This window comes from Mus pahari, chromosome 10, assembly GCF_900095145.1.
Source record: "Mus pahari chromosome 10, PAHARI_EIJ_v1.1, whole genome shotgun sequence".
Lineage (NCBI taxonomy): Eukaryota > Metazoa > Chordata > Mammalia > Rodentia > Muridae > Mus > Mus pahari.
Window position 1 is genome coordinate 37,947,727 of NC_034599.1, and position 23,685 is coordinate 37,971,411.

A 23,685-nucleotide genomic window follows, 5' to 3' on the forward strand; every position below is an offset into this window, starting at 1 on the left:
AATCAACTAACACAAACATGACTCCTTGCTTTAAGAGCCACATTCCTAAATCTGTGCTTCAGAGCTACCTAAAGACTGCCCACCTCACAGGTAATCACAAGACAGCCCGAGGAAAAATGACTTAAGCAGAGACCAGCAGCACTTGCTCCAAAGTGGATTCCAAAACCCGCGTCTACACTGCCCCACTGAAGCTTTTCATGGCGACCCTCACTCATTAACATCTTCAAAACTATCTTCCACAGACCAGCTTGAACTAGGCCGGGGACACTGCTGTGTGCAAGAGAGATAATGTGTGCTGGGGAAAACAGACAGGTAGCCATCAAATCCCAAGTGTTATCACTGGTTGCCATGGCAACACTGAGTGGGTGTGGGTGTATGTGTGCTCAAGCCAGGCTTGAGGGGTCAGGGATGACTCCTCTAAAGAAAGGATGCTTAAATGGAGACCTGCATGATGATTTGTATTTATTTGAACGGGGAGACATGAGGAGAGGGGAGTCCACAGCTAGCGTGAACTGTACAGACGCAGGGACCTTTGTGTCCTCATCCAAAGGCTGAGAGTCAGTCATCGGCCTGTCTCCTCAATGATGCCTTAGCAAGCTAAGAGGAAGGAGCTGTAGTCAAAGGGAAGGCCTTTTAATATAGGGGTGGCACAGGAAGGATTTTTTTATAGAAAGGCGGCTCTGGTTGCTATCCGAGGATTGGCTTAGATCATGTTACAGTCTAGACAGTATATTGGATGGATGATGACGTCCTGAGAGACAGGAGGGTGGCTTGAGTAAGGTATTGGTGGTAGAGAGGGAGATGTGCATCTGCAGCACTTTCACAAGTTGGGCCTGATGGGGGCTGGAGATTGGCCGCAGATGTGGGAAGAAATGGGAAACAAGGGTGTTAGCCAGGCTTCTCGAATGTGTCCAGACCACGTCCTGAAATAGCACCAGGGCGGAGTGGGGAAGAGGGAACGGCTACCCAGCAGGACAGAAGAGAGTAAGAGCAGGAGAAAGAGACAACAGGTCCAGAGATGCCAGGAGCACCTCTGCTGTGTGGGGAGCAAGACAAAGGAGCAAGGCCTTGAGGGCTCCCATTGAGAGCTCAGGCTCCTCCAGACGAGCCTACTGAGTCTCGGGCCTCCTCAGCCTCTGGCTCTCTGTGAGCTTCACACCCTGGGACTACTCTCCCAGGAGCTGGTCCCCTGATCCTCCAAGGTTAAAGGTCATTTTGGATAGAAAGTATGTTAAGAACCGCACAAAAAATATATACTTTAATTCTCCCCTAAAAATGCCAACCTGGGCTTTCCATACCACTTTGGAAGCTGTCCTAGAGAGAGACAGAGTGTGCTGGTGACGAACGCTGTGCTATGGGGACAAATTCCGACCCCAACACCCACTTACCAGCTGTGTGACTTCACTGCTCTAAGCCTTGTCTAGCTGTCTGGGGAAGAAAGGGTAGTGATAGTGCCTCTTTCTAGAGGTGTGAGGGATTAAATGAGTCAGTGTTGGTTGGCCAAGGAAGAGTACCTGGTATATTGTGACTGGTCCACAGCCGACAGATTAGCAAATGCGAATGAGACTGGAATTAGCTGCCATCTTTGGTAAGAGAAGGGGTTAAGAAGGTGCTGGTCTCAGGCCCAGAAACCCTAGAGAAAGAAGGGTTTTATGCACTCTGACACACCTCAAAGGCAAAACACGGGGCTGAGGTAAAGGGCCAGATGAAGGCCTAGCCTCAGATCGCCCAAGACAGAACTATGCCAGGGACACAGCTTCCCCCAGATGTCATGTTTGCTCCTGGACCAGCAAGGCCATGATAGTGGTGGGACCAGACCTGCTGTAGGCTGTACACGTCTGGGGGTGGGGGGTGCTTGATAGGTCAGGCTCTCTCTATGCAGGAGATTCGTGGTGGCCATGTTATGTAGCTCAGTGAAAGGTCTATGAGTAAAGTCTAACATAAGCCGTCAATAGCGCTCACAACATAGCCAGGGAGGTAGCAACTGTCTGCTTTGCCAGTGAATGGGATTTACCAGGAACAGGGAAAATCTACCTGCTCTTACAGGGCACCCTGATACCATGTCCAACAGGCCTGTGTCCCTCCTCCATGCTGCCACGGACCAATGAAAACAATACAGCCTCAACAAGGGACAGGAGGACCTGTGCTTCTCTGAAGTTCCCTGCCTGGCTGGTGGTTGGCTTCAGGAGAGCAGAGCAGGTCATCTACCTTCTCCCTCTGCCTCTTCCTTTCCTCTTGCACCTTCCTGTGTCCCTATTTGTCATCATCGTCTCCCAATGTCAACCATCACATGTGTATGCCTGGAAGGATCCAGAGACACTCACAAGGCTAGCTGGGCGTCAGCCTGTCCTGAGACCCAACAGGAAATGTTGCTTCCATTGGCCAGGCTGCATGCAGTCTCTCACTCCCATTGGCCAGGCTGCACATAGTCTCTCACTCCCATTGGCCAGACTGCATACAGTCCCTCACTCTAGGCCCTTTCTGAGGACGCAGAACCTGGGTGGAGCTTGAGCCTAGAGAGAAACATCTCGTTAAGGATGGGTTCTGACCAATACCTTGGGCTCCCAACACTCACTTTCTTTTCATGTCTTTTGTATGTTTGCATAAGCCCTTGTGCAGGCATGTACCCCCATGTGCAGGCAGGTGAGTGTGCACATACTTGTAAAAGCCAGAGTTCAATATTCCATGTCTTCCTCAGTCTCCTTCCACCTTACTTTATGAGACAAGGTCTCTCATTGAACCTGGAGTTCACAGATTGGCCAGCAAACTTTGGGTATCCTCTTGTCTCTACTCCCCCTGCTTAGAACAGGGATTACATGCACACACTACAACACCCAACTTTTATTTATTTATTTGTTTGTTTATTTATTTATTTAAGGAGGTGTTGAGGATCCAACTCAGGTCTTCACAGTTGCACAACAAACTTTATCCACTGTTCTGGTTGGGTGTTTTTTGGTTTTTGGTTTTGTTTGTTTGTTTGTTTGCCAACTTGACACAAGCTAGAGGAATCTGGAAGGAGGAAACCTCAACTGAGAAAACGCCTCCATCAGCTTGGCCTTGACTGCTGATTGATGTGGCAGAACCCGGCCCACTGTGGGTGACACCATCCCCTAGGCAGGTGGATATGAGTTGTACAGGACAGAGGGCTGAGCAAGCCGTGGAGAACAAGGCAGTAAGCAGTGTTTCTCCCTGCTTTCTATTTCAGTTTCTCCAAGTTCTAACCCTGCTGAAGGATTGTGATTAAGCTGTCCAAGCCTAATAAATTACCCTTTCCTCTCTAGTTGTTTTGGATCGATGTTCTAACACAGCAATAGAAGGCACTCTGGGATACCCACTGAGCTATCGCCCTGAGGTCCCCATCTCAGTTTTTCATAGGTGCTGAGATGAGTGAGCTCTGAGCAGAATATGCTATACATTCAATTACATAAACACTCAGCCAAACAGCCCTTGGGAACATCTTCCCCACCAGACACTGGCCCAGGAGCTGCAATCTATTATCCAACAGACACCATGGGGGGCAAGCAGGACACTCATTCTATGCTGGAGGTGAAGTCAGAGGAGGGCTCTCAGGAGAAAAGCTTCTAACCAGAGACAAGAGGATAACATATCCTTAAAAACATTTGAAGCTTTATAGCTTTACTCTTGAGAGTCAATACATAGACACCCAAATGTCCATCAGCCACAGGAGAGGTGACCTGTGACAGTCACAGGAAGCTTCACTGCTAGGAAAATGAGCAAGCCTTGCTACAGACGGTTCTCACAAATAGGCCCAGTAAACCAAAGAGAGCCAGATACGAAGGGCATGCGCAGAGTAAGTCCATATGGGCAAAACCTGTCTGCAGCATCGGAGGTCAGAACAATGGGTGCTGTGGGCTTCGTAGTGATTGGTTGAAGATTGGAGCAGGGCGAATAGGTGCTGTTAATCAATCTGGATGCAAGATACAAGGTGTGTTTACCTTTTAAAAATTGTAAGTTGTACGTTATTGCTTACACTACACACACACACACACACACACACATATGTATATATATACATATACACATACATACATACACACATATTTTTTCTGGAATCTTTTGTGGAAAACCTTACAACAAAACAATTTTGAAGATCGGAGATAACCTGGCAAATCGGGGTCGCTCTCGTCCTGAGTTCCCTTAACTCTCCTTCTTCACTATCTCCCCATCTTCACCCTGTATCCGGGGGCCCTTGCTAATTCCTCATTATACTCTCTCACACACTAAAGCTAACAGGAAAATATCAACTTTATTAATTTATACTAAACTGTCCATGACTAATTCAACAAGATTTCCCTTCCCTGAGGTAGTTCCCTTTTTAATAAAGCAGAATTAATGACTTAAAAGTCATAACCACAAGGCGACGTGAGCAGGTAGGAGAGTGGAGAGACACAGCCCTACCCCCCACAGGGCTCACCTGGGGCGATGAAGATCACATTTTACACCGCCAGCTGCCTCCCTCCCAAGAGAATGGACAGTGGTATCTCGGCTGTGACCTCTGAGAGTGTGGTTTCTGAGAGAGGAAGGCAGGCCTTGGGGGTGAACCCCAACAGATGACATAAACATGGAAACGTTATCGGTGGAGCGGAGAGCAGAGGACAGAGGTTTGGCAAGCCATCTCCAGTCCCATCACCAGGGAAGAGACCTCTGACCTCTGCCTATCAGTTGGCACAGCTGACTTAGTGCACCCTGGCTAGCTTATGGTATTTAAAGGGTGGTCCCTGTGAGTCCCCTTATCATGTGAGCAACTGGAACAGGCTGGTGCAGACTCCATAGCCAAGTCACCCATTAGAACCTATGCAGGCAGAAGAAGAAAAGACGCCTGAGCCGCAGCTGGCCCACTCTCTGGTACCCACTTATCTTCCTTGTCTTGGAATGGGAAAAGGAAGCAGGAAAAGAACCCATGGATGCTCAAGTCCCTCACCTCCCTGGTTACCGCTCTCCTCACTCCCATCTATCAAAGCAGAGCCGGGCTGGAGTGAGGAATGGGCGTGAGCATCCTGCTTCCATCCTGCAGGACATAGAAGGTTGTTCAAGCTGGCCACCTCTCAGAGGCTGGAAGATCACCTCTTGGCTTGGAGGCTCATGCTTGTGCTAGGCAGAGATCCGCAGAGAGGAGAGAAAGATGAGCTTCCCTGGGGTTCCCACCAGTCTGCCAGAGTCTCCTCAGAGACAATGCCATGGGTATCCGTAGCCAAATTCCACTCCTGCTTCTTTGGTCCCCAAAACCCCTATCTGCAGATTTCTAACTTCTACTCATAGTACCAAGTATCCTAAAATTCACTCTAAGTACGTCCCTAAAGGGGCAGGGTCTCTCTCAGCAACATCCTGGAGAGGAAAACTGACAGGAGAACCACATAGATCTGGATGTTCTTTCAAGAAAGGCTAGGGCCACACCCTGCAGACAGAGAATGCAGGGTCTCCCCAACATGGGACCCAAAGGGAGCACAGGCCATTTCTGCCTCCACCCACTGAGCAGCACTAAAATTAGCAGAAAGGAGGGGCTTTGGAGTAGAGAGAGCTGAGTTGGAGTCCCAGCTCTACCGATTACAAGCTGGAGAGCCTTGGGTCAAACCCTGGCATGTGATACCAAATGTACTGGCTGCCACCTTTGATGGCTAATATCCAGCAATTTCACAGCAATAAAAGGTGCTATGAAATGCAAGACACCAGTGTCCCCTCCTGCCATTTATTAAGTGGCTGACAACATGTCAGGCAATGCCTAGCTCTCCTCTTTATCTCTGTCTCTATCTCTGTCTCTCTCTGTCTCTGTCTCTCTCTGTCTCTCTGTCTCTCTGTCTCTCTCTGTCTCTCTCTCTGTCTCTCTCTCTCTCTCACACACACACACACACACACACACAGAGCAGTGGGGGCCCACTTCAGAGATGAAGTTCAGAGAGGTACACCAACTGCCTAATGCTCCACAGCTTAAGGAGGCACCAAGGTGCAAATGCATATTTGCCCACTGTTATGATGTAGATCTTCACTGTCCCCCACAAAAGCCCTCAGACCACAGGCTTGCTCGCCATCTTGCAGTGCTCTTGTGCAGTGAGAGAGCATCCAGGAGGGGAAGCGGAGTCTAGTGGGGGGAACTTAGGTCTTCGTTGCCTGCCTATTCTACAGCCATTTCCTCAGAACTGGGGAAAAGAGGAAGCCTCCTAAGACTCAGGAAAACTGGAAACTCGCGAGGACCAGGAAGCTCTGGCAATGTCCGTGGTTCACAGAGGCCCACAGTCACAACTGCTGGAAAGAGGACTGACAGGCAGAGCCGTCTGCAGATTGGGAAGGGGGCTTTCTGGGTGCAGCTCTTGTGAGCTGTCACCCATGATGAGGAAGACTTTTCAGTGACCTGGCTGTCTTTGGCCCACCCATGGTCCTGTAAAGAACCCCAGAAAACTCGCCAGTTCACCGAACTAGACTGAGGTGAGACCCTTTCCCTCCAAGCTCACTGTTTTCTCTGGAGTAAAAAGACACACGGTGGTGCCTCTCCAAGAAAAGCTTCCCCAGTGGTGCTCAAGAAGGGGATCTCAGGACCCTAACTCCTCCGACTCCCCACTGTCACGAGGACATCAGCTCTCTTTACTCCACTTCTCCATCTCCTCCATGACGTTCTGCCTCCCAACAGGCCCCAGAGTCACAGCCAGTCAGCATCCATGAAGCCATGACCCTGGACCAGGAACAGAAATAGCACCTTCAAGTTGCTGTCCTTGACTGTTTTCTCAAAGAGACGGAAAGCCACCTCCAGCTTCTGCATAGCTGACCAAATGCCCCCCACACACCCTCCCCCCCCCCAAGCTCACAGACCAAATGCCCCCCAACACCCCCCCATGCTCACAGGTCTTCCATTAGCAAAAGCAAAGGAGGTAGGCGGTGTGACCTTTCAGACACCCTGGCAAGTGCTTTTTCAAAGCCCCTCCGTGCCCAGACATGCTCTCCTGCCCACAACCACTTCTTCCCAGCCAACAGCCACAGTGCCAGCAAGGAGAGGAACAGCCTTTCAGCCCCTCCCTGCTCATGCCGACGGCGGCACACACAGCCTTCCTCACCTTGGCCATATGTCACTTTCATTTCCCTCTTTGCTTAAAAGGGACAAATCGGTGCAGTTTTAATGTCAGAATTTATCTTTATTAATAAGCAGTAATAGTTAAGAGCTTCTAGACCCCCTAACTGAACACCACTGGTGGCAGGCGCTGAAGCCTTGCAGAGGACAGTCACGCCCTTGAAGCATCTAAGCCAGATAGCTAAGGGCCATGCACAGAAGCACACACATGCTCACATGTCCTGCAGGGTGCCCGCACACCTGGAAGAAGACAGCGTCTGCAAGGAGCCTCCCTCAGGCAGGAGCCTGTCTCTCTTCTCCCCCTGCAGAAAGGCTTGGGTCCCCAAAGGCTAGACGTCTCACGAGGCCTGGTCACAGTCTAGCCGGTATGTCTGATTTAGAGAGTGGTAAATGCTTGACATGGCTTCAAATATTTAAGTACTTTAAATATGTGATCATGATAATTACCTGGCTGATGGCACTTCATTCTAAATGAAACTCGAAGCTGAGGAGACGCTGACGTCATCAGCTCTGAAAATACTGCACTCTCGCTTGACTCTAATCTTCCCCCATTACACTGCTGGCCCTGGGAGGGGGAAGGTACCACCCAAAAAAGGGAAATAGATTTAGGGTGTGATGGCCAAGGTGCCACATCTGATTGTGACTGTGGAAGAGGGAGTAGGCATTTGGTTCACAGCATAGCTGGGGTGCAAAGGAGATGGGGTGCAGCAACAGGCACAGTCACCAACAGAACTATCACCAAGTCCCATGTAGGCAACCCTGGCAGTTGACTAGGGCATACTCTGACTCCACCCCCACCCCCCAGGGGCAGCACACAGGAGGGGTGCACCTAGGTGATCAGCCTCTCCAGAAGGCTGACTCCTGCCAAACACAGAGGCATCTTGGGTGTGGGCCTGGGGTAGGAAGCTTCGCAGCCTCCTCAGAACTATATCTCAGCTCAGGGATGCTCCTCCACCCCAAGGCCAGGACACAGAGTCCTATAACCTGAGAGCCATTCCTGAAAAGAACCAAGAGGACAAGTGGGGGGGGGTAGGGGGGAAGTCACAGGGGACAACTGGAACGACATCAACACCATCATTTTGCACAGCTTGAGCTAACCAGGACCAACCAGCATAGCAAGTCCCTAAGAGCTCAGTGTGGAGTTCTGAGTGGTCTACCTTCCAACAATGGCCTGCTTTTGCTTAAGATGTTCGAGGGAGAGGGAGAGAGGGAGGGAAGGGGAAATCATTCAGGTGCGCGCTTGGGGCTGGCTCCTCACCTAGTTAGCCCTTGTACACACATGGTATGGGGGCCTTCATGGGAACTACTATAGCAAGGTGCCACAGACTGGCAGCAGTGCTGGCATGGTAAGGCTCTGGCAAACACCGCTTCCGCTTGCAGGCAGCTGGCTGCCTTCTACTCAAATCTTCACATGGTAAAGGGATTAAGCAAGCTTTGAAAGGTCTCTTTCTTAAAGAGACCAGTCCTTTGGGGTAACCAGATTCCATACTGGTGACATGACCATAGCCCCTAAAGGCCTCACCTCCCAGTACCTCCAACTTAAGGTTAGGATATCAACATGGATTTTGAGGAGACACACCCATCAACGGGCATTGCCATTATTATCATTCTAGGTGAGATGCATAGAGACCTTAGGAGCTTGACCCCACCCGATACCAAAGTCCACGTTCTCACTCCATATCCCACCATCCTCCAAGACTGGGGTTCAGGCTTGTGAAATGCCCTGGGTGCCTTTACATGCCCAGCACTAACTGAGGAGCTCTGTGGGGAAAGGCAACATAAGACATGACCTCAATCTCCAACAGTTTCCAGTAGCATCTAATGGGCAAGCCCTGCATTGATAAAGCGATCATAATATCAATCCTGAAACTGGGAGTTCAAGGACAGACTCGAGGCCAGGAAGACCACCCCTGAGAGGCTCCTCATCTCTGCACTATCTCCGGTGAACATTTGCAGCCTTTGTGGCTGGACTTACCAAGCCTACCACATGTATCTCTCATCCACCCCAACTTGGAGGATGGCCCCAAAGGATGCTCTAAGTACTCTGGGCACTGACAAATATCTGACAGTCAAACCCGTCACCCAAAGAGAGGCCCACAGACACAGTACTCACCTTGCTAGAAACTTGTGAAAGCCATAGACCCTCAGGCCCCTCCCCAGTCCCTGCTGAGTAAGGACCACAAAGACCCCATGTGACTCACATACACGGTCTCCAACAAGGAGGCCCAGGCAGGCTCCAACAAGGTCAGAAACAGACCGGAAGGTGAAATGATAGCAATGATAAATCCAGCGGACACAAACAAAACACTTGCATGTGTCTCTGAGGTGGCCACTCATGAGCACTTTATAAGCATCGCTTTAAACCCTCACAGTAGCCCCGGGGCAGGCCGCTAGGGTCAGTCTCATGCTGTATCCGAGAACTGAGCTGGAGAGCCATTACCCAGCCTGTAAGTGACAGAGACAGAACCCAGGCCCAGAGCTGTCAGAGCCATAAAGTCTACACACCTTAGCAGATAGAGCATTCCACCAAGAATGCAGAGGTGACTGAGACGGACTTCCTCATAGTACAAATGAAGAAATAGACTTCACCCAAGACCTCCAGGCCAGGATCCCCGAACCTGGGACCGCATGATTTCTAGTATAGTAAATTGCCTTTCACCGGGGCCCAACAGTTTTACACAAAAGAGGCAAAAGAGATGATTTAAAAAAAAAAAAAAAAGTGAAGTAAATTTTCAATCAACTGTCCATTCAATATAGTAATTTTATTAATTTGTTGAGACTTTCACATGTGCATACAATATATAGTAGTCATGTTTGTCCCCTATGCCTCCTCCTAACTCCTCCAAGGTTGACTCCCAGATCCCTCTTAACTTTAAAAGAATAACCCACTGAGCTCAATTTGCACTGCCCGTATACACATGACTGTGGAGCCATCCAATGGAAAATGGTTGACCTACTAGGTGCTACACCCTTGAGGGGGAAAAAAAGCCTCCTTCCCCCAGAGGCCATACTCTGCTCACAGCTCCTCATCTGAGCCCCCTCCCTTCCCCATTTTGTGTTCCAAACAATATGGATGTGTAGACTGCCACATCTCTCCTCACCTAAGAGCTCCTGATACAGGGTCCTAGACTCCCAGAGCACAGCTGAGAAGAAGAACGAGCCTGCCCTTAGCACTTCACTTCTTCCTGGCAGAGCAACAGTCACTGGAGCTGGCTGCCAGCTCTAAATTCTCTGCAGAAGGGCTATTGGTGTTCCACCTGCCTGTCTGCTTTTTCTTCCCAGAAGGCCACCAGGAGACCTCCTCATCCCCCAGAGAGATGCTCATCTGATGCTCTGCAGGCCTGTTTCAATCTATTTCAGAAATACCCCCACAAAGCCACGCAGCCTTTCCATCAGAGTGAAAGTACAGGACCCTGGAGGATGGCTCGACGTTCCCGAGGGCTTTAGCTCCAGCACACACTTTAGGACTTTCTGCCTTATTTTGAAGACCAGAGACAAGTGGGAGCTGAGGGCCTAAAAAGCACAGGGCAGAGAGGACCTGCAACCCATGGCCTGGCAGAAACCACAGGAACCACACCCAGTCTCCTCCACCTTTACTGGAGGCTCGGTTGGCCAGGTGATGCTCATCTCTGGTCTGAAGCCTGTGCACAGTGGCTTTGCTGGTCCCGCTGCAGGCTCAGTATCGGATTAGTGATGGACAGCCGGGACAAGGCCTATACCATGGTGCAGACAAAATGTCAGGCTCCTGAGGGGGTGAGCAGACACTGTTTCCAAAGGCAAGGTACCCCTTCTTCTAGCAAAAGGCCAGCTCCCTAGCCGCCCAGCATGGGGAGAGCCACAAGGCAAAGATGGCAGAAACTGTCAATAAGAACAACAGCAGGCCTGGCAGGGGCACTTTCTGCCTCAGAAGACAATTGGAATGGAACAGGAGGGAAGCTGAGTTTAATTCACACCTGCCTGAGGGGCAGTGGCTGGCTCAGCTTGGGAACTGGGGATTGGCTAGAAGCCTGAGCCTATAGCCAGGTGTACAGGTACAGAGCAGAGCTTCAGGTCGCTTCTGGGCAGAGAGCATAGAGCTTAGCAGCAGGAGGACCCTCAGGGGACAGCCCACAGGTGGGGACAGCAGTGCCATATCAGGAATGTGCCTGTGTTCCAAAGAACATGTCCCTACGAAGTTCTTATTTGTTTCGTTTAAACCCCCAAACATCCCTATGGAAGGGATCCTGTTGTTGCCCCCTGTCCTTCAAAGTACGAACAGGAAGGTGGTCTGTCCGAAGCCACATGGGTCTTCAATGGTACAGTGGGATTCAAGGCCAGATCACAGCCACTCCTGTGCACACTGCTCCTTTTCATTCCATTATCCAGGGACTCACCCTCCAGTGCCTTCAACTCCTGGCCACTTCTTCCAGGAGGCCCTCATGGGTTGAGCTGACTTCACCACATCCACCCCAAGCCTGAGATGCTAGGCTAGTTATGGCTGCTTCTCGCTGTGCATGCCTCCTACCTAACTAGACAGCGAGTCCCTTGGAGGACAGTAAACACGAGTACTCTCCACCCTCAGCATTATAGCGTAAGGCATAGCCGGCTTGCTCAATAAATATTTCAGAAAGGAAGAGCAAGAGGGAGGACAGGTGCTCGTTCCTGGGACACTCTGTACTTCACATGTGTTTTTCATGGTACAGAGGAAGCCATGGAGAATTGAGCAAGAGTTTCTCCCCTTGCTTGAGAAGTCCCTCTAACTCACAGCCCTCCACCAGGGCTCAGGCTACAGGATCAAGGACGCCAAGGAACTTGCCCTCCTTGGGCCCTTTGGAACATGTCTCCCTTCTCTTTCTCAGTCCATACAGAGAAGCAGAGCAGGACCTCCCCGCGCCTCCACACCCCCCCCCCAAACACAGCCAACAGACTGTGGTTGCCATGGTGATCCCTGGACTTTATAAGACCCTCTCTGCCTGTGGCACCGGTGTCAGGAGGAATCATGGGAGAATGGCCCTGACTTCAGGAGACCTACAACGCCAAAGCCTAGTACGCTATTCATCCAACGGGGGCTGAGCAGCTCGAGAGTCACATCCCTCGCCACGTCCTAGAGTAGGGTGAGTTCTAGACAGTGAGTAATTCTGAGAGAGTGGGTGGGGAAGGGTTCCTGGGTGAGCTGGCTAGTTCTTATGCCAACTTGACCCCAGCCATAGTCATCTGAGAGGAGGGAGACTCAACTAAGAAACTGTCTCTATAAAACATGTAAGCCAGATAAACCTTTCCATCCCCGAGTAGCTTTGGTCATAGGGTTTCATCAGAGCAACAGTAACCCTAACTAAGACACCAGGGGCACCTGAGGCTGTCTAAATAGATAAATGAAGGAGGGGACCGGAGAGATGGCTCAGCAGTTAATAGTACTGCCTGCTCTTCCAAAGCACCCGGGTTCAATTTCCAGCCCCCACATAGCATCTCACAACCATAGTGTGTAACTCCAGCTCCAGGAGATAGGATGTCCTCTTCAGGCAACAGACACACATGTGATGCCCTCCACTCAGATGACTCTCCAGCTCCTGTCGAAGGGACATGAAACTCGCCAGCATACCACCTAGTCTTTAGTGTGCTACATAGCTGAAGGCGTCCTTGAACTTCTGATCCTTCTGCCTCTCTCAAATTCTAGGATTACAGGCATATACCAACACATCCTGTTTAAGACATACATGCAGGCCAAACATCTATATGCAAAAAAAAAAAGTTTTAATTTGGTGAATAAAAAAAATACACAAATGATTTCATGCTGGAGGAGAGGAGCATGCTGTCAGATGGAGAGAATCCCTCCCTGCTTGGTAGCTCAGGCACTCCCGGTAAGAGGGCACATCTGTCCTCTGGCCTGAGTGCACAGCTCCTGCCGGCCTGCCTGGCTGCCTCAGGAGACCTGTGATCCTGGGGCTACAATGGCTGTAGCTGTGCAGCTTTGTGGTTTTGTTTATTCAGTTGTTTTTCGGGAGACAGGGTCTCTCTGTGTAGCCCTGGCTATCTTGGAACTCATTCTGTAGACTGGCCTCGAACTCACAAGAGATCTGCTTGCCTCTGCCTCCCAAGAACTGGGATTAAAGGTGCACCGCCACCACCACCCAGCTCCCAGCCAATATTAATGTGATACCTATGATCTGCAAATCCTTGGGGACGCAGAGGGATGCTGAACTGGGACACCCCAGAAGCATGCCCCAGGAGCCCCCAAGACAGAGGTTGTGGGCATGTGTCTAGGTTCTGCCCCCACAGTTACCTGGCAACAACCAGGTGTGCCTGACTCACTATAAAAGGGCTGCAAGCCCCCTCCTTGCTCTCTTGCTCTCTTCTCTTCTTCTCTTGCTCTTGCTCACTTACCCTCTTCCCCCTCTCTCCACATGCTCAACCTCTACTCCTCTTCTCTCTCTCTCTCTCTCTCTCTCTCTCTCTCTCTCTCTCTCTCTCAGTTTTTTCGAGACAGGGTTTCTCTGTGTAGCCCTGGCTGTCCTGGAACTCACTTTGTAGACCAGGCTGGCCTTAAACTCAGAAATCTGCCTGCTTCTGCTTCCCAAGTGCTGGGATTAAACAACTACCCTCCCTGTGCCCTAAATAAACTCTGTTCTGTACCATACCTGTCCTGTGGCTTGTACCTCAGAGTGAAGGGATGCCTCAGCATGGGCCCGCAGAGGCACCCCCTTCCCCCACACCATACCTTGCCTCTACCAAACATATCCCTGGCTTTTCTTTCCTTTTTATTTTATTTTTTTAAACATTTATTTATTATTATATGTATGTACACTGTAGCTGTCTTCAGACATACCAGAAGAGCGTCAGATCTCATTATGGATGGTTGTGAGCCACGGTGTCATGACAAAGCCAGGCCTGCCCACTAGCTGGCTACTGTCTCCCAGCACCACGCCCAATACCCCAGTGTTGGTCTAGGGCTAGCTGGCTTCCAGGGCGTGCCAAGCTACATTTCTGGAGGGAAGGCCATGTGACTACTATTTCAGCTATTTGTCCAAGCAAGTCCTGGCTATGTGACTTTACCACCATTCTTTCAACAAGTCTCAAAGGAAGACTGGGTTGAAGATCCAGCAAGAGAAGTTCTAGATGAGGTGAGTTCAGAGCTAAGAATGAGCAGCCTCAGAGGAGGATACAATTTGGTCCAGATAGATGGAAAGAACTCTGTCCTGGTGATCCCTGGAAAGAATCTGAAACTAAAAGGGCAGAACTGAGGACCCTAGTGGCAAGAAACATCAGAGGAAGGGCCACACACCACAACACCTACAGCCACTCACAGTGTGGCCCTGGAACAGCACAACCTCTTCAGTGGTCTCCTGTAAGGGTGAGGAAAACCCATTCTCTTCTTTCTAAGGAAGTGTTAGCACCACATCAATTAAAAGAGGTAACAGGGCCAGAGGGAAGGCTCACTGGCTAGGAGCACTTGCTGGGCAGTCATGGGGACCTGAGTTCAAGGCCCGGCACACACATGAAAAAGCCATGTATGGCCATGAAGTCCTGTAACCCTGGCACTGTGGGGGTTGGAGACAGGAGGGTGGCTGGGGCTTTGGCTGCCAGCCTAGCTCCTTGTTCAGGAAAACCTGACTCAAGGAAGTAAGGAAGGCATTGACAGAGCAGGACACCCAACATCCTCTCCTGGCCTTCACACACACACACACACACACACACACACACACACACACACACACACTAAAAGAAAGAGGACTCATGTAACATTTTAAGTTTTTGCTAGTGTCTAATCTAAGTAATGTCAGCTTGCTTCCTGCTTCCCCAGGGCCTGCTCCTCAGGCTGACACAGCTTTTCCTCATCTGTCACCAGCACACAGGAGAGTAGGCAGGGAACTGAAGCCCCCCTTTCCTGGGCTGCTGGTGACCCTCTGCATCAGTAGCAGCTGTAAGAACCCAGAGAGATACACATATATAATTTTATGTGGTCACCCAAATGAGATCTTTTTTAAAAACATCTTTTTTTGGGGGGGGGAGTGCACTTTGAAATAATTAAAGTCTTCCATCAAATTATCCTGGCGATCTCTTTCCATGAAAAGCCTTTAATTTTGTTCTCCTTAATGTAATTCCATCCCAGCAGATGAACTTCGCCTTTTCCGTTTCTTCAAATACTGTGTCAGGGCCTTTCATCAGTGGAGGGAGCAGAACGGAAGAAGGACTGAGGATGGGGCCAGGCAGGACCGGCATCCTGGCCTCTCCACACCCATCCGCACAGTCTCTGCACGCAAGACACGAATCTACCCTCTAACGTATCACTTCCACCTGGGAAGACTGATTCAACCATCCTCCCGCCCACCAGCTCTCCTCTTGGAACAGAGAGAAGATTGAAATACACAAGCCAGCTCTGACTTCTGTCCACTGGAACCCAGACCAAAATGTTCCCTGTTCTGGGCAGATGGAGCTGTCCCTACCCCAAAGGACAGAAAGATCTAGAGAGAAATTGCGGCAGAAGAGCTGACAAATTACAATTTGGATGTTAGTAATAAGAGCAATGACACTCTCATTAGTGTGGGGTAAGCCAGGCCTGGTGGCACATATCTGTGACTCTCAGGAAGGGGAATCAGGACTTCAAGGCTAGCTTTGACTACATGGTGAGTTCGTGGCCAGCCTGGGATATATGAGACCAATCCCTATTGTTACTGTCACCCCTTTCCCACGCATAGCCCCACCCCCATTGCCACCCTAGTTCCGGGCTCTTTCTAGGATGAGCAAGTAGCCCAGCTGCATACCCAGCTTTAGCGCTTCTCAAGGAATTCCTCCTTCCCAGCTGCCTTAAATAATCATGACGGGAAGCCAACATGAATTTTCACATATTCTGTTTAGTTCCAGTGAGGCCTTGTGATTGCTAATCTTTTAATAACAGGCATGTTTCCTTTATCCTAGTTCTCTCTTCAGTTCCCATCACTGCTGACCCCCCTCAAGTGAGCAGAGATGTGACCCTAGCTGTATCGTGTCCCACCCTCCACCCCTGTCACATGGCTATCAGGTGAGGAGAGAGGCTGGCTATGCCTCCTCAGAGATGTTTCCTGACCTGGAAGGAAGAAGAGTAGTAGACCGGCCAGGTAAGAGAAACAAGGACAGAGAACATTTCCGGGGGTGCTCCAGAAAATGCAAACGAGGCTGGAGGAGGAAAAGATGGAAGAGTCTGCTTTGCAATAATGTCCTACAAAGAACTTCTGCCAGGTGGCCTTCCTCCCTTTGAGCAAGCCCACACCTGAGAGGTGCTAAGAGAACAAAGGATTGTGAAAATGGAGGGGGCAGAACCAGCCCTCTGGGAGTACCTAGAGTCCAAGAAGAGGATGAAATGAGACCCCAAAGACAGCATGGGCCAGGGCCCTGGACCTCTGCATCTGCTGAAAGGCGAGGGGCTGTAATGCAGGCACAACACCGCCCCTGAATTGTTACCCCCACAAGCTCCATCTTGAGGGTCATAGGAATGACTGGGCCACCAGTGTGTGGCTCGCTGCTGGTGCTGGCCCTTGAAATCTCCAACCTCTGAAGCCCTTGACAAGAGGCTGAGGCGAAGCCTTGAGAAGGTGTTTGGATTGCCCTGTGATCACTGCAATAACAATTTAATCATTTAAAACACTGTCTTCAGTTGCTCTAATGAAGAGAGAGGCTCTTTTCCATATTGTTTGTGCCATCTGTGAGCAATTTCCACATTAGCCTCTTAGAATGGCAAAGCAGAAGCCAGGCTGTGACGGAGAGAGGAGGGGCCGGGGTCGGGGGAGAAAGGGGCCCAGAGGAGTCATGGGGGCTGAGGGGGGGCAGAACCGGAAGGGTCACCAGTGGAATGGAGGTAGGAATGTCCCATCCTGGGTCAGGGAAGAGCTGGTGGGTGGATGCTGGCCCTCTCTCTGGAAAGCTTCACTTTCTGAAGCAAAGGAAGCTCCGAACTTGTGAAGAAGACAAAGAAAAGCAAATCTTCCAGTACCAAGCTTCTCACACTATGGGTCACAGGAACCAAGAGGGTGAGTGATTACCTGAACAGGATTTTCATTGTCCTGACGCGTGCACGCGGCAGAAGCAGCTGTCAGGAATAAGGATTCACTGTGGCTCACGGGTGCGTAGTGTTCACAGTCCACGGCTCCCTGACACTACTGTCTGAGATGTGTAGCAAAGTTAGACATGTCGTGAAGGGGGAGATGGGCAGAGAACTGGGCACCTCATAGTGGCTAGAACCAGAGAGGAGGGACTAGAAAAAGTCCTTCCAAGGCATGCCCCAGTAATTCACTTCCTCCAGCCTTTTGCTCCACAGTTCGATCATCTCTCAGAAGTCTATTCACATTTTTAATCTATCAGTGGATCAAACCATTGATTAGGTCCCAGCCTTTGTAATCTAATCATCTTTGGGAACGCCTTCACAGACAGGCCCAGAAGTGTGCTTTACAAATCTCCTAGGTGTCTCTGGATCTACCTAAGTTGTCAGTCATGATAAACCACTGCAATTACAATCAGCATTTTTTTTTTCCATCAAGGAAATAGAAAAGAAAGAAAATTAAAAGAGACCTGCCCCTCCCCCAGAGATTTCAGAGTGACTGAAAGAATTTCCACATTAGGGGCAAGAAATAAACAAAGTTGGCCAATGATGCTCTCAGGCTCGGGGATCATGTCCAGGGGTCACGAGAACTGGCTTCAGGAGGGGCCCGATGGTGAGTGGTATGGCTACTTGGGCAGAACTAAGTACACAGTAAAGAGAAGAGGTGCGTGAGTCCCTAAGTGTAAAGGGTTAAGGGGTGCCAGCCTCTAAATGACAAGTCAGCAAGCTCAGCCTCAGAACTGTGACCAGACGAAGGCATGCTTAAGTCAAGGACCTAGGACCCTAGGACCTGCCTCCTGGACTATCAGGCAAGTCCTAAATGCAGGGACATGTATCCTCATGATAGACACACAGGAGAGGAGGGAACAGTGTGACCACAAAGGCAAAGGTTGGAGGCATACGGCCACAAGCCAACGATGGCCTAAAGCCACAAGAAGCTGGTCCAGGCACAAAACTGATTCTCACTGAAGGCTTGACAGAGCATGCAGCCCTGCTGACGCCTTGATTTCAGACTGCTGGGGTACAGAACGCTGAGAGAGTTAATTTCTACTATTTTAAGCCGCTCAGTTTGTAGCCACTTGTTACAGCAGCCACATGAAACTAATAGAATAATGAGAAGAAAGAAAGGTAAGTAATGAGGAAATGAGGCGCGGCCCAGGCATAGAACACAAGGCAGTCAGTCCATCTGCGACTGCGACGCACAGGCTACGTGGGCAGTCTGGGTTGAGCTTGGACATATACTTACTCCTGAATCACAGCCAACAAAGTTGTTAAGGCGGGCCCAGCATTTAAGGGCTGGATGTTTTGGACCTGCATAGACAGGTGTCATCTCATTTCTGCCCCATCACAGGCTGTGTGGCCTGAGGCAGGTCGCCCTCTCTAAGCTTCCTGACCTGGATAACCTGAGGGCCAGTGTGACAAAGACAGCCAATAATATTCGAGGCTGCTGGGAAAGGGGGAAGGGGAGATAACCCACTTGCCACGCTGCCTGATACACTATAGCCTCTGTGAACAGCATCAACAGTGTGCATTCTGGTTATGAGGGATGAGAACAAACATACACGGAGACCAGCTCCAGATATACTCCTTCCACTGTGAATGATTACAAGGTCCCTTTGCCTACCACTCCTGCTGGAAAACCTGCGTAGACTTTGGACTGTTGAGACCAGGCTGTGGCCTGCCCTAAGTTACTCCATATTGAATAAAACAGTGGATTTCCAGGCTAAGTCTTGCCCTCCCAGACTCCACTTCACACACAGCTTTTGCCTCCATTTGCTCTGTAAACACAGAAGACTGATCCTGTACCTTGCTGAGCGTATAAACACCACCGCCAGTCCGCACCACCCAGGAGGCGCACATGGGCAAATAACTTCGCAACTCCACTGAAACGTCCCTAGTGCTTTGCTGCCGTTCAGCAAACCTACATATGTACATATAGAGATATAGATTTACTGTGTGATGTGTGACATGTGATCTGAGAGTTGACATTAGTCATTAAGATGGGAATAAAAGAGCCTGTCTACCTCAGCCAGCGATCAGCGGAAATCAGGGAGACTTGGCAAATTGCTGCTATCAAAACTGACATAGCTTGTGAATTTATTGTTATTTAATAAATTCTGACATTGTGGAAAGACTCAAGCATGTCCACTTATGTTTCTTACCTAGCATGCCCATGACACTTATATATCAGAACTAACTAAATCCACATGATTGTGTGTCCCCATTTTAATAGGGAAATAACACTTAAAGTATTAGGTTCAAGTGCCGTGGTTTGGATAATGTCCCCCAAAGGTCCCTGCGTTGATGCCATAGTCCTGACCTGTGGTCCCACTGGAAGGTGCCCCAGTTGCAGGGGCGTGCCTCTGAAGGGGTTTTTGGAACCCTGGCCACTTTATTTCTGCTTCTTCAAGCCCCACCAGGAGATGAATACCTTCTCTGCTACGCAGTCCTGTCATCAGATGCCACCAAAGCTAAAATTGTTCATGTACTGAGACCTTCAAGAATGCAAGCCAAGATAAACCTTTACTTTTTACAAATTTGTCACCCCAGATATCTTGTTACAATAACAGGAATCTGACGTGTACCAGCAAGCTCATGCCACAAATGGCTGCGGCAGGACTCGAGTCCAGTTATGAGCAAAGGGGAGTGAGTTCTAACTCTTCCCAGCCTGTCCCGTAGAGGTTGTGACCACTACTCCACCTGGCCTTCTGATCATCCAACCTGTATCCCAACACCAGGAAGTGTTTCGTGTGTCCCTAAATACCATGCCCACTGGCCATCAGGGAGGGGTATTCTGTGTTGATGTGCTTTCTGTGTACCGAACAATCTTAACGCACTCTTTGATTACCTGTTCAAATGATTTCAATATTTCTTCCTGACAGCTCTAAGTGCCCAATCCCCTGAGAGCCTGCAGAACTCCATGAAATCAGCCGACCCCAGGCAAGAAAATGGGGCACACAGGATGGGCTTAGCTTGAGGGGAAGACCCTTGAGATGATCCCCAACCTTCCAGACTCAAGCCTCCTTCCAGTAGCTCTCCTGGCCTTGCTATAACCCAGAGTGACTATGTCCTCCAGCAACCAGATAGGGACTTTGGGCATAAGATTGTTTGTATCCCAGCCAGAGAATTCAGCCCAGCTGAATGAAGAAGCAGGACACAGGTAGGTAAACCCTTGCCCTCAGTGCTGGACCACCCAGCCCTGAAGATGAACAACTGATGGGGATGCAGGCCTTGGAGTTGGTTAGATGTGGGCTGGAAGGAAAGCATCTCCACTCTCTGGTTGTACGATCCCGGGACAGATGGCAACTCCCTGAGCCTTGTCGAGCAAAAGGAACCATGATGTTGGCTTTTAAGCCATCGAGGTGGGGCTTGAACCAGATCTAACTGCGAAGGGCTCTGCACAAGGTCTGGTACATCACCTATGTCCAAGAAGTAGTACCAGACGTGTCAAATGCAGTAATGAAGCCATGCTCCCTGAAACAGTGAGAATTCAATAGATATTTATCAAAAAAAAAATTAAACCAGGAATCTTCCACAGGGCGGTGCACACCTTCATTAAAAACTTGCCCATCCATGAATTGTTAGCATCTTGGTCACCTTTCATTGACAGTTGTTATAAAGTACCTATCAGTGCCAGAGATGAGTGAGACACTGAAAACACAAGAACAAGACACAGGCTGTTCTCCATGCTTAATGTCAGCCTTTTAGAAAGACAAGAAACCACTGTGAGAGGCTTACTGAAGTTTATAGATGCTGCCCCAGAAAGAAAAAAAAAAACTTATCACTATAAATATGCCCACATCTGAACCTAGAGCTGAGAATTCTTTGTTGTTGTAGGATCTGGAAAGAACCAGTATGAAACGTGCATGAGAAACTCTTAACATGGTGTGTGGCACACAGGAAACTGTTGATAAATGTGCATCGATCATTAATAAGCCATGTCATACTGCCCATCTCCTGCAGAAGTAAAGCTGGTGGAGATCCTTCTAGAACCCCGAGGGCAGCTGTCATATTCTGTTACAGTCCACAAGAAACATGCTCACCCCAGCCTAGACAAGCAGGTGTGTACAAGAGAGGCCAGAGCCCTTCCACACCACCTCATGCTCAGGGATGGTGTTCTGATGTGGACCCTGAGGCTCATCTGTGGACTTCTGGTCTCTAGAGACCACACAGCACTCATGCATGAAGCAACCTCACATAATGCGACTCTGACCAGCTGGCCATCCTACCTTCCAGCCCCTCCTGCATGCCCTGGTGAGACTGGCCCTGGCTACACATGGCTTTAATAACTGTCTTCTGCCCTTTTAATCTTGGTTTCCTGGCCTCCTCCACTTCTTGGCTGCTTGCTCTGTCAGGCTAGACACTGGGCTTGCCTCCCAAATAACCACTTACCCTAGCATCCTCACCCCGAGTCTGCTTTTAGAGGCTCATGGTTAACACGGAATGCAGAACAGACACACAAGGGCCCTTTCCTAAGCACAATGGAGAGAGTGGGGATGCAGAGGCAACCCACCAGGACATAGGCACAGCCTGCTCGTTGCCAGGAGCCAGGGACAGGAAGAGAGGGTGATTGACAACTTGAAGTTCCTGGGGGAGAACAGACTGCACTCGGAAGAGGGGCACAGAACATAATATCTCCCAGTTCACAGCTTCCCCCAATGCAAAGTTGTGGGCAGCGGGCAATCTGGCTGAAAAGATTATCAAGACCAGTTTCAATGTTCCAGGCACCCTGAGACAATGAGCAGGTTAGAGAGGTCACAGTGTGCTGCAAAGTCCTCCCCTTGGACCACACAAGTGTCCCTTCAGAACTCAAGGGCTTCCTGCCCCAGCTGCTGGGTCAACTCCACACAGGCACCCAGCATTCCTGGGACAGAAATACATAGAATGTCTCCTCCATGTGCAATCTGATTCAGAGATATATATACCAGTCATTCTTTGTACACTCAAGGCCAACATAAGCCATGTGCACAAGTACACACATGCATGCACATACAAATACACACACACACATACACACACACAAACACACATACACACACATACACACACACACACACACACACACACACACACACACACACTGTATATATGCTGCTCCACACTCCTGGTCAATTTTCTCTGTGCTAATTGGCTTGCAGATCACAGTCGTATATCCACCCTACGCAGGTTAATGGCTTCCACGCCTTTGTGGAGCATTGTGTCTTCAAAAGCTCACCAACATCAGCTAACCACATGGACAGTGATGCCCTTTCCCTCAGCTGCAGTATGTGGAATTCCCAAGACACAAGTTCTAGTCCCAGCTGAGAGTCATGTTTCCCTGGACATGAGACAAGAGGTAAGAACTGTGAAGCCCCCACAGGAAAGAAAAAAACACAGAGTGAACGCTACTCACCCACGGTCAGCAAGCATGAGGATGCATTCAGGGGGAACCTGAAGTCCCTCTAATTCCAGAGCTGGACTCTCTCAGTTCCACTACACACACACACACACACACACACACACACACACACACACACTTCATTGTTTCAACAGCCCAAGATCCCACTACAGGCACCAGCTCCCGTGGCCACCATACCTGCTGATCCCTGCCTCCTACCGCTCACACACAGCTCGCCTCTTACCAGGAAGGCAGTTGGCTAGAAATGTTTCTCTCATGTGAACACTCCAGTCCACATCACGTGCATCTTTCCTTTATCCAGTCCCCTCATCTCTTGTACTGTGTTCCCTGTCTTGCACAGAACTCTACACCCTTACAGCTGGTGGAAGCTTGGAGCTCTGCTGTGCCTCGCTCTATCCAAGAATGAGCAGGGACCTCCCTCTCTTTCTGTCACAGGCAAAGCCCCAAAGCCAGCTACTGTCCACCACAAGGCAACGCAAAATTAATCAAGTCGTTAATGAGGGCTACATTTACAACTTCAATTGTCAAGTCTAATAATTCCCTTTAACTGAGATCTTTTGCCTTCATTAAAGTAATCAGTGCCTGTCAGGGAATGATCAGAAAAACAAGATTTCCCCTTGTGGAATCCTACATGCTATGCATTTCATCATGGGGAATCAGGCTCAGTCAATCCTTTCAATATTGCCACCCCTCAACACGGCTAATAAGTCTTTTTTTTCTTCAGAAATATTAATAAGATTTTCTTTTAAACTTGAGGCACTCAATCGGAAATTAATTAACCATTAAAACATTATTCGCCCAACACCATAAGGACCCAGAAACATTTAATAAAAATCTTTGTTTTCATGAAACCTAACATTATCAGAAAATCCAGCCTAGCGCTGAGATACCAGCCCAGTAGGTTTCTATTCTACAAATATAATAATAAGCCATTAATTCATTCAACAAAATGCCACTTAGACTCTATTGAAGTATACTGTGCATAGATATTACCTATTACATAGTTCACAGGTTAGACAGGCAGTGTCCTGGTTAGAATTACTATTGCTCTGATGAAACACCATAATCAAAAGCAACTTGGGGGGGGGCTGGAGAGATGGCTCAGCGGTTAAGAGCACTGACTGGTCTTCCAAAGGTCCTGAGTTCAAATCCCAACAACCA

General features: G+C 49.5%; 1 protein-coding gene across 1 annotated transcript in view; it reads right to left on the bottom strand.

Moving 5' to 3' along the window:
• Nucleotides 1-23,685, bottom strand: part of Grik4 (glutamate ionotropic receptor kainate type subunit 4) — a 417,019-nt gene that overhangs the window by 307,204 nt on the left and 86,130 nt on the right. The window lies entirely within an intron of this gene.